Source organism: Mytilus trossulus, chromosome 8 (assembly GCF_036588685.1).
Source record: "Mytilus trossulus isolate FHL-02 chromosome 8, PNRI_Mtr1.1.1.hap1, whole genome shotgun sequence".
In the NCBI taxonomy this organism is placed as follows: Eukaryota; Metazoa; Mollusca; class Bivalvia; order Mytilida; family Mytilidae; genus Mytilus; species Mytilus trossulus.
Window position 1 is genome coordinate 16,079,680 of NC_086380.1, and position 13,316 is coordinate 16,092,995.

The window sequence follows — 13,316 nt, forward strand, 5'->3', positions numbered from 1 at the left end:
ACACAATAGCTACTCAATTTGCCACATTAAAAACATACCAATTATTAGTAGCAAAATTAAGTCTATAAACAGACGTGGTCTAAGGTTCATTCAAACTTAGGAAAAACCAATTGATATTAATTTCAAATTTCAAATTACATCTGGGGCAATGAATATCATTATATTGTTACCAATTTTATATTAGATCGAAAGTAATATTATTTGTTTCTACTTAAGGTATTAAGGTAGTTAACCTTTCAAAATAAAACATTATGCAATTTCTTCATTTGGGTCACTGTCTTGTTGGCGTATTATTCACGTCGCTTCAAATTTCATAAGTGGACCAATGATGAAACTGTGGTCAGGAGCATGGTTTACGGTGATCTGTAGATGCTAATATCTGTGCCATTTGATCTCTTTTGGAGAGTTGCCTTATTTGGCAATCATGCCACATCTTCTTTTTTTATATTTAAAAAAGTTTTGTTATGTCCCGGCTGACTAATAATAAAGTTGATCGTGGTGTCTGTACACTCGTAACATCGTGATCAGTAACAAACAGATAAAACTAATTTCGCCGAATGGCAGTAAATTTAAATATGTCCTATATCAATTATAAAGAGAATTGGAGAAGACGTTGCTAAGTTGTAAAACTTGTGTCTGATCCTTTTGTCTTTTCAAACAATGAAATATGTGTAAACTAATCAATTATAAAAAAGAAATCATAAAAATACCGAACGCCGTGGAAAATTCAAAACGGAAAGTCCCTAACAAAATGGCAAAATCAAAAGCTCAAACACATCAAACGATTCCATAACAACTGTCATATTCCTGATTTGGTATATCCGTTTTTATCTGTAGACATTGGGGATTACAGTTGGTTTTATAGCTAGCTAACCCTATCACTTGTATATATTATTCATAGCCCTCATCATATATTGATTAAATGCTTACATCTTTTGGTTACAAATTATAAGTAAGATTATTTAATGTACAGTCTATCTATTTCGTCCATTATATTGATAAAAAGAGGTTTCAACCGCACCACCAATGGTGTCCTTGAATATTAAACCAAGCATTCATTTACTCTTTTATGAACATGTATAGAGAACCAATACTATTGGTCGGTGAAATAACTCTGACTAACAGTACCAAACCATGACAAAGTAACTGTACTTAACACTCCTTAATATGACGCCGTCGATATATGTAGACACTAAACGAACACAATTCTCATCAAAATCATATGTTCAAATCTTCCTAGACATTTCAGTTTAATTACATATACATAAATCCTTAATAAGACTTAAAATATGTATCTTGTTTTATTAAGTCCAATGTTCAAATAAAAGAATATTTAACACCTTAATCAAAATGACAATTCAAAAGTACAATAAATACTTCAATTTCTTCCATCAATATTAACTTGAAGATTGCAAAATCAATATCAGAACAATTATATTTACTTTTAAAGCTGGAGAACTCGACGATAATCAAAATAGTTCTTGTTTTCGATCAATTCCATTTCTTACCCTTGATATAAAAGTTTTAAAAAAGGGATGTCTTTCAGAACAAGTTGTCGGAACAACTGCAATTTTTTTTGTAGGTTCGTGTTATTATAGTCGTGAATTTTCTATGTTTCGTTTATACAGTTGTTGGCTTTTTTTTTCAATTTTCATTTTCAATCGCATTGTCAGTTTAGTTTAAACCTATGTTTTTGAATGACCTTTAGTACCTTTCGCCTCTCTCTTGTATATTGAAATACACATGTGTTGGTGAGTGAGAGAGGATTAGAAATGAGAGAAATTCGGTGGCAGGTTCATTTTTTAGTCACGAATACTCATAATACTTACAGTACAAGGTTCATAGACTATCATCTTTTCTGTTGAAACATCGGGTATAAATGAAATGTGAAAGCCGTTTATCTATAATTTGATTACGCAATGATTATAAGCAGACAATATCTCTGAAATGTTGATGATACGGACAGGTAGAATAATTTTACTTCTTAACCGGGATAAAAATGTTATGAATTAATCACATATTAATTAAAGTTAATAAAAATCAACACTTAAGAAGTTGACTGAAAGAAACACACATCAGATAGAAGGCGAAAGACTGAGATACATTAGGAAGTGATTATTATGTACTGAATCCATCCATATTGTCATTACTAAAGGACTGATTCTAATCTGATTAATATTCTAAACTATCAAAATTATAAAACTGTCAAAAGAAATCGGAAAAACAGTTGAACATACCAATTATGTCATCATTTCCTTTTTAAAAGTTTAATAAAATACGTTTAAATGGTACTTTGTGGTTAAAATAGGTAATTGAAGATAATTAGATTTTAAACCGCGCGCACATCGTCCTAATTAGTTTGGACATATCAAAGTTTTCTTTTAGAGATCACACTTCCCCTTGTTTTCCATCGGCAGAATGATAACTACCTTTTGCACAATAAGAACAATATTAATTACTATAATATTTCGATACTGTACCACTTTTGGCAGTAGTTGGTGTAATTAGCGTAAAAGTAAAACAAAATATGTCACTATAGATTTGCTACCTCCAACATAAACTAAACAAAAGATTGGATAAGAAAGCTAACAAATCGTGTTTTTTTGTTGTTTTTCTTTTTTTTGTCTCGCTCTCATTAAAAAAACATGACTTTCAGGAAGAATACATTTTTTTTGTTATGTAGCAGCAATTTTTATTTCATTTGTACATGCAAATCATTTTAAAAAGTGGGATTTAATCTTATAGGACTGTCGTTGTTTGATACTTCATCCTACTCAAATCATTTTTTTCGTGAAGAATTTAAATTTCCGATTTCCTGGAACGAAATTGAAGATTATTTGTAAAACTTTAAAAAAAAAAAAGTTAATGTAAGAAACGGATATTCAAAAGACAGATTGAATATAAGAAAAAAGCTGTGATAAGCAAAAAACAGTTGAATTCAATAAACCCTTCACGATTTTTTTAAATAACAATTTGTTCATGTCCTGTTCAACATGAATAGTCATTTACTTGGCTACATTCACAGTATGGCATACTTGTTTATTTAAATATATCGCGAGATCGTAGTCTATTTGTGGAAACTTTCTAGAAATTGAAACAGCTACATTAGATCTTATCAGGAAAGATATTTAAATTGATTAAGAGAAATCAAAGGTTGTTTTATATCCAAATCTGTTTTTAATTATTCAAAATAAATGTTTATCTTTAATATATCAACGTGAAAACCTCAAATGTATGTTTATAGACGAATAGGTTGAAAGCAATAATTGCAAACAGTATACATGTTTAAAAGATTTCACTTTAGATACATAAGTATTTGAAAGTCTTCATTCAAAAGATCAAATGATATATCATGAAACTGCACATATTGACAATGAAATCTCTGAAAAGCTTAATATCGTAACCATATAATAGTAAATCCAATAATAATATATACAAGTTATAGAATTGTTTCCTATTTATATACACACTTCCGTCGAACCCTTAAAATAAGTACTTTTAATTGCTATATCTCAGGATACAAAAAAATGTTTGCATATGTAATTATCCATTTAAAAGAGCTTAAAGTTGATTGCTTATTGTAAGTGCCATCCTAATTTTATTATATGTCTCTGCTATTATATAGATTTGTCAAAATATTTGTAAACAAGAAAACGTGTAACTGCAGTTTATCGTTTGTTATGACAAGCATGTATCACGCTTGTCGAAATGAATCATCTCAATTTGAATGCAAGAATTTATTAGTATGGAACTGTGTATATAATGAAAAAATCTCCCTCATAGAAAACTCGTGTTCTTTGGCCGACTTTGGCTCTACTGTTTGTCGTCTATTGTTTTATCAATTCTTCAATTTTAAAAAGTATTTTAGATTTTGAAATTATATTTCAGCCCCGGGCATCATTGACGATACATAAGTTGTACTTTTGCAACATGGTCAACTAAATATCACATTAAAAGTTCTTTTACTTCGTAGAATCTTTTTTTACAAAACATCCCGTTGTAAAATTACATCGTTTATCATTATATTTATTCATTATTCAGTAAGTAGATATTCAGAAGACATGCTACATGACAAATATTTGAATTGACTGTTGACGAAAAAACACCATTGAATTAGCTCAAATTTATCTCGAACAAGACTTTTTATGCATGTCTTCATTTTATTATCTTTTAATAACGGAAGTTACTTTAAATTTACTGGAATTCATATCAATTTCATAGAAAAGAGACGAAATATACCAGAGGGCTATACAAACTCAAAAATTAAAAAAGAAGAGTGTACATACATCAGACCGTTAGTCTTCTCGTTTTAAATTTTGAAATTATCATGCAACTAAGGTTTCAACTTCCTCAGCCAAAGTTGGCTTTAGATAAATTTGGCTATTTATTTTATGTATTTTTGACATATAGCTCGTTAACGATTTTTGGTACTTAGACATCTTCGGATTTCAAATGTTTGGCTTTGAGCGTTCTTGTTGAAGGTAAATCCAGAAAAGCGCTTCGGACGCATTAATTATTAAACGTGTTGTTTTCCATTTTTTTAATAGCTGACTATGTGACTTTGGTTTTGTTATAAAAGACTGTACTTTGACCAATGGTTGTTAACTTCTGTGTCAATTGGTTTCTTGTTTGGAGTTTTCTCATTGGCAATCGTACCACGTTTAAATTATAGATAAACCAATAACGTTAACATACCCGCGAAATTGCAGTCATTTTGAGATTGGTTGAAAGTATGTAAACTGTTGTGGGATAATTTTTTGTTAAAAATTTTACGTCTGGAGAATTTCAGAAAAGGTTTCAAAAGGTATTTTGAGACAGGGCAATTATTCAAAGCCCTCTCCTTTTTTCCAAAATCTTTTGTTTCTAAATTTTCGCGTTTCTATATACTATGAACATACGTTAATTATAAATTAAGTGTATTTGCTATTCACTATCTATGCCAAGTTTCTTCTCGACGGCGATCACTGCTATATTGTATAGGAGAATAATCATAGAATACATGCAGAATAACGCGAAAATGATTGATCTGTCCCTGAATAACTATGATTTAACTAGCCACCCGCTGATTGATACTTCGTTTTTGTAGATAAGATTGAAACAGCTACTGGGGTTTAATTATAGTTATGAATAAAAGTTAAAATCGGATGTGTAGTCTATGACTTAAATTCTGGTCTGATGACAGAAACAATATCCGAACGCATTCTTTTTTAGTTTTTCTCCCAAAATAACCCAAACTGATAAATCCTAAGAATGGATGACAAATGCGACTATGCATAGTACCTATTGAACACAGAAACATGATGAATAATTTATTGCGGAAGGAAGAGAAGCGACACACAAAAAGAGGTCTTCTCGTTTAATGGTATACAAAGGTAAAAATGTCAAATAAAGGCAACAATAGTATCCCGGTGCTCAAAAGTAATAAATCGATTAAGCAAAACAAATCTTGGTAACAGACTGAAACCGAGGAAACACGTCATCTTTAAGAGAAAAACAAAGGAACAACATGAATACTGAAGGGCAACAAAATCAAACATAAAACATAGAACGAACTATTTGATAACAAATGCCATATTTCTGATATGGTATAGGACCTTTTGAGTACAAATGGAGGGTTGAGCTTAGTTTTGTTCCTAACGAAACCTCCCACTTACATGAACATGTTCAAAGATATCGCTAAAAAGACAACACTACATGACAGAATGGGCACAAATGAGCAGTATAATTTTCATGAATAATCGATTTTCTATTAAAAATAATTTAGATAAAAACCTCTGAAGAAACATAAATTCAGAGAGGGATATACCAAGGTCAGATGTAATGTATATTTAGCTCAAACAGACTCTAGTTTAGATTTTTTTTATGGTTTTTTTTTAATAACAGTTTTATAACAGTTTGTTGATTTTCTTGATAGAGGGTTGTTGCTCACAAGGAATCTATTAAATCAAGAGTTTCAAATGGTGAAGTTGCAATCATCTCTTCGTAAATATTACGGACGCAATCACGAGTTGGTTGATCGTTATGGAATAACCGTTTCACAAATGATATCGGATATGTTCCTTACGTCGTAACTACATTCACCTTTCCTTTCATAAAAGTGACCTACCGAATTAGAATATTTACTGGATGTGTTATCTCATAAGCAACACGACAGGATCTGCTTACCCTTCTGGAGCACCTGAGATCACCGCCAGTTTTTGTTTTTGTTTTGTTGTTTATTCTTTAGTTTTCTATGTTGTGTCATGTGTACTATTGTTGTTCTGTTTGTCATTTTCATTTTTTAGCCATGGCGTAGTCAGTTTAGTTTCGATTTATGAGTTTGACTGGCCCTCTGGTATCTTTCGTCCCATTTTTGTTCATGTCCTCTTCATCCTAAACAGTCAACTATGACGTCATATTTATACTATGACATTTTTTGTCTATGAAAATATATATCTCGAAATTTGGGTATTCTGGAAATTTTCAAGAAATAATCAAGCTGCAGTGGATAAGAAATGCTCTAATAGTTAATGTATAGAAAGAGAATTTGTTGTGCACGGTTATTGCTATACTTTGTGCAAATTTTTTTATATCTTTAATATATAAACCTTCAAAGGTATTTTAATGATTAAATTGTTTTTACATGCTTTAAATGATTTCCCTTTAGATACATCAATATTTGAAATACAGCATCAAACGGATCAAATGATTTTCCTTCAGGTCGCACAGATTGACAATAAAAACTTTTGAAACCTTAGAGTAACAAATCCAATAATACTATATACCAGTCATTTAGCTGTTTCCTATTCATATATAAACGTTCGTCAAACCCTTTAACTAATTATAAATAAGTGTTTCAAATGTTTTTGATTTTATCGTCAACATTGTTTTTGTTGGTATAGAATAGGATACCTGTACATAGGAACGTTTGCATATACAATTATCAGTTATTTAGCTAAAAGTTAATCGTTTGTTATTAGTGTCATCCTTGTCTATTATATGATATAAGTTTTAAATTCTAGTTATCAACGAATTTAAAATTATGAAAATACAATTTATTGTTTGGTTATTTCAAAGATTTTGTCATTTGACGAAATTGATTATCGCACATTAAAAACCATACAGTGTTAAAATGGAATGTTATCTCATTTTGCTAAAATTGATAACGCAGTCAAGTCCCCAGAACCTTTGATCATTTATTCATAATAAAAAATATAACGAACAAACATTTCTTCGTACAACATGTTCAACTCTATATAGCATTAACAGTAATATCATTTCATCATTTAAGAAAATCACCTCGCTCAGTTAGACTAATATTGTCTACGTGATTATGATTTTATGAATTCTTTATTCCCTTTATTGTATATTTTATGTGCATGCTGTATGACAAATATTTGAACTTATCGTTTTGATTAAATACAATTTGACGAAGAAACATTAATAAATAGGCTCAGAAATATCTCTTTAAAAACTGATTAGGCATGTCTTGCGTTCATTTTTATTTAATTGTCTTTTATATCAGGAAGTCGCATAATATTAACAGGAAACGATAAACGTTGAAATAAAAGGGGCATACATTTTATAGATAATAGGCGAAGGATAGCACAAAAATATTCAGTAGTCGAAAACAATGATATAGCAATAAAGTCGAAAAACGATTCAACGACAATTAACAATACACAAAGTAAAGCATAACAAACTACACACTGAGCAGCCAATCCACACCAAAAACTGTTTCCGATGCAATGGAAGGGTGCGCGAATCCTGGCCCCCATGTGACATCCTAGTAATACTCATATTAGTGCATCATTTAGCGACAAGTTTATAGAGCATTACATAGTTTGGGATGGTACAACCATCCTTCATCTTACACTTACAATGAAATGATAACTTAAGACGTCTATGGGATATTTAATCCGCTATTCAAACTTAAAAGTTGTCAGAAATCAGTAACTAAGGAGAACGAATAAAGACAATACAAAATCTTGACTAAGACTAACAGTCATTGTCTAGTTTAATGATGCCAACATACTATTTTACGGTTATGTTAATCTCGATAAAAGGTAAAAATGATTTACCATGTTCAAACTGGTATTTCTGTGCAAACATTTAGAATTTGACAACAAAGAGAGTAACAACCTGAATCGATAATCCGGAGGTATCGACACGTGGTGTGTCGACAATTAAAAAAAAATGCATTTATTTCATTTATATTTTGAGATATAACTAGTTGAATCTCTTCAAGATGAGTGAATATTTGTAATATTTGTCTTCAAATCATCAAATCTCTGTTTCTGCTGCCTAGATTGATTCTAAAAAATAAAACTATGTGTTGTTAGCCTTTAAATTTCTGTTATAATAATGCAAAAAAAAGGCTCAATGACTTCGTTTTTCCAGTTTACATCATTCAAAGTTTTTCACTAACAACAAGGTAGCTAATTGATTATTAGACACAAAACGAAATTGGAGACCACATGATTATTATTTTATATCATTAAAACAGAAATTTAAGTGCCAACAACATACAGTTTAATAAAAATATATGGAGTAAAAATTGGAAGATTTCATGATTTTAAGACAACAAAGAATTAAAAGTTTTTTGCCTATGGTATGTGCTTTCTAAGTAAATATTCACTCATATTTAAAGAAATCAATCTGTAACATTTAATATTATCAGTTGTAGTTCAACGAGACAAGGTTATATACAAATGTTTATCAAAGTTTGCGACATAGCCCATTTACTGACCTTAACAGTGTTTTGTTTGTCTATGCTATTAAATGTTAATAGATCAATAATTTGAAGAAAAAAACAAAAACAAGCGACTTAATTGGGTTTTTTTATTCCTTATTTTCGACACACCCGTTAAAGCAGACATTTGACATTTCTTTCTATGATTTTATCTTTCCAAACCATTACAAAAGGATGTAATTTTATGTTTCGATCTATTTTGATTCTAAGCTGATTTATCTAATCGTCTTCTTGTATTCTAAGATTATCTATCTAATCATAGATTTAATTTACACCAAAGTTCACTTAGATTTGCAAGTTTGATTCAACGATTGCATGCACATGAATTTAAAAACATTGTTTGTCTTTCTCCATATCAAAACGTAAAACAATTGATATAATAAAATATTCCGCTTTCTAAGAGAAGTTTATTTTTTAAAAATAAGATACTAAATTGAATGTAAAAAAATATTCATTCTAAAGAAACAACTAATGTTACTGCATCTGGTGCAAACAAAGAATTTGTGCCGTTAATGTTATTACTATTTACTCGAGTTCAAGTTCATATATTTGTTTTCTTTATCAGCGTCTTTCATCTTCATTTCAAAGTTTTTTGGCTCAGTTAAAGAATATATTCAGTAGTGAGATTGGTAAAAGTTAATGTGAGTACTCTCAGATCTTAACTTAAAGTCTTTTTAATGTATAGTGATCAAGGGTATTGAAGATTTGTAAGCTAGGTCTTTTGATACTTTTTGTTTGATCTGATGAGCTGAACCCTATATTTTACTGATTTTTATAGTTCTTACATTATTACTGTTACACAATTATTCAAATTAAAGAGAGTGTTTGCACGCCCGCAAACATGTGAACTTGTATTCCTGCATTGCACAAGCCATGTCTTTCAATGACGTCAAAACACTAAATTATTGTGTATGCATTCTTGTTATTCAATGTGTACTTATTTGTGTTGTATATCATCACACTGTTCATCATACATGTAAAATGTAACCTCTTTTCATTAATATTGTATGTACATTGTGTCATAGATCAAAATTATAGTCAAACTCATTGATTGACAATAAATACTATGGCTAACAAATAAAAAGACAAATAATTGTTCACAAGACACAACATAAAAAATAGACTAAGCAACACGAGCTCAACCAAAAACTGGTGGTGTTATCAGGTGCTCTGCAAGGGTAAGCAGATCCTACTCCACGTTTGACATCCGTCGTGTTTCTCATGTTTTTTCAAATCATTTGCCGTTAATGTGACCTATTAATAAGTTCGTCATGTTGACATACTAGACCAATATTTTCTTCGTCCTAATGAACATTTTTAAAATTGCTTAAACAGCTTATGAACTCATACTGATGAATTGAAATATGAGTTATGTAACATAAGCAGCGCAAATTGATCAATGGGTGGATACTAAGTTGTCTTTCGTTTTGTCCTGAGATTTCGTTATGAAACAATCTATTTCATCCAATTAAAAAATATTGCCATCGTCGGTTTTGTGTACATATCATGCTTTATTTTTAATTTTGTATTTAAGCATTGTTTACTCAGTCACTGCATTAATGACCAACCTACTTACATATATAAGGTTTTACCGAAGGCTAACAGCATATATAAAGTACATACATTTTAAAACAATTTATTTCAATGATTAAAAAAGAATGCAATTAACGGTTATTACACGCAATTGGAGCCGGGAAAAAACGCTATTTTCAGAACAAAAAGGATCAAAATAGTAGGAAACCATTTATCTTTTATTGTTAACTTATAAAAATATTTTTTATCAATTATTGTAAAACTGCTGTCGCTAAACATTTTAGTAGATACAGTTTGGATCACGCAAACACAATATATGAAAGATGAAACATAAAGGTTTCAATGTTATCGTCGTTGAGGTCTGCATGGTTGCCAATAATTACTTGCATTCAATTATTATTAATTATTGATGACTAGTTGTCTCATTGGCAGTCATCGCATATATCTTATCTTTATAAGATGTATGATTAAAAAAGAGTTAAGAAAGACTCGGAAACCTGATGTTCCGTGGTTTACGTTTGTTGTTGTGGTTTCTAAATGTTTCTCGTTTCTCGTTTTATATATATATATAAGATTATATATAATAAAAAAAACAGGTTTTCCTGTTTGAAGGGTTTTACACCAGTCATTATTTGATCCATTTATAGCCTAATGCTTAGTGCAAGCCAATGCTCCGTTTTGAAGACCGTAAACTGACCTATACTGGTAGTCGTTTACAAATTGTGACTTAGATTAAAAGTTGTCTCGTTGACACTCATACCATGTTTTCAATTATCTACTTAGTTTGAATATGGTTTTATTCCTATGAGTACAAACTGAATACAAATTATATTAACAGAATTTAGAGTTTGCAGCCGCTACACATTTGTAAAACGTCATCAGTATCTGAGCAGAAATTCGATGAATCAAGGGTATGTGAAAGACTGCCTCGTAATTTTTCTTTAAAAAAAGGTCGTAAAAAAATCATTATTTTGGAAACGATGTGTGAACAATACAAATATAAACAAAAGTAGTTACTCTTACAGCGCGACAATTTGAATGAGTGGTATGTGTGTAACGGCGAGTGGTTAATATTAAGCACCGGAAGCACTTGGACTAACAGTCCTGTCAATTTCATTTGATGGTAACAAATACGAGTTGAAATACCTTCAGATCTTCTCGCTTAATCATCTTCATTTATCTTAAAATCATCCAATATACGACACCATGTCACACTATCTCAATATAACAACCCTCATAATGAATTAACAAATTTTCATATATAGTTTCATTGTTAAATATTTATATTAAGTATTCAGTTTAGGAATGTATTTGAGGAAAATGCCTCTTATGATCGTCAGGTTTATCCAAATAAGAAGTCGACAAAAGGCTGCAATATTAAAGTCCCAGAGTGAACTATACATGATATTGGATATTAAAAACATTATGTAATACTGTAAATTCAGAAATTATTGCGTGCATTTATTATTGCGATTTTGTCATTTTACACTTGAATGCGATTTTAATTTTTACGATTTTGAGAAAAGTCATGCTGAATTCAGTTAAAATATTACAAAATGCGAGTTTTAATTATTGCGTTTACAACTCAGTCGCATTATTCGCAATAATAAAAACCTCGCAACAATTTCTGAATTTACAGTAAACTAAATGCTTGTACACTAGTTTTATTTTAAATCGGTTATCATCACGATTTTTTTTACTAATACGATGACAATGTGTCGGTGTATCCCCTCATAAGATAATAGATTTCGCGGTCTAATAGAAGGTTAGATACCAGAATAGTCGTCTGACCTGTCAATTCACCGTTCATACTCTTTTTCGTTGTGGTATTTTTACAGAAAGTCGACGCACATAACCTGTGATCTATGTATAGTAGAAAACGATCAATCTATCGATGTTTGCGACTAATAAACTGAAAAGGTCTACCAAATGAATACCCATGCACCGTCAATCTTTAAGGTATATCATAGGTATACGTTTCCCGAGATAGAATTTTCCTATACTTTGCCAAACTATAGACTTTACAATGCTCTTTTCATAAATATAATAAAAAAGATAGGTTCCTGTGATATTATTCAAGCTATGTGTTGATGAAAATTGCCTAAATTTGCTTAGAATGATCATGAAAATACAATTTTTTGTGCATAAAAAGAAATATATCAGATGGAGTTTTGAAATAAATTGTGAGAAGATCGGTTTTATAAAATTTTGTAAGAAAAGAAAAAATGGTGTCATCGAACTTGTTTTCTTGCGATAAGAAAAAAAAAGATCCCTATTAGTCCAGAATGAATTTTTTTTACTGAAAGAGTTAATTCCCCTTTAATGGCTTAGTTGAAAAAATGATTCTATAAAATAAATGTTTAGTATTCGTTAAAATATTTTGATTAATGCAATAAATCAGCAAAATTTTCTTCATATAAATAAACAGTCTAACCAATAAAATTTCAGATCCGTCTACAAATTTATAGATTTGGGCAAATAACTAGACCGAGTGTGCACTGTGATAGTACAATCCAAAATAGCGGTATACCATGAATTTCCCTTAAAGACCCTAATGTTGCAAAACACTTGTCCTACCTCCATGAGAAATATGTTATTATCCCAACAGATAGAGCCCAAAAAGAGGAAATTGATTATGTTCTATGTTCGTTTTTGTTTGAATTACAACCCAAGATGAATAACTGAATATTTCAACACTGTATTGGATACCGTAACTACAAACAACGGTGTATTGCTTGTACTTCAAAGTGAACAACGAAACATCTGTCTGAATTATTAACATATATGTTATCATCAATCAAAGCCGGGCTTCAGCATTATTGTGAAACTGTCTAGAAGTGTCGTAAATCAGATGTGGATACTAAAATATCCAAAAGATCTTTTATAGTACATATAATCTAAGACTCTTTCATCTTGCAATAGTATTAAAACATTTTACTTCTCTACACTTTGCACATGCATTCCCCATTTCAAACTAAAGGCAAATTCAAAGAGTTGTTACTGCTTTGTTTCATAAAAAAATAATGGCCAACGTATAATCAAGAATCTTGTC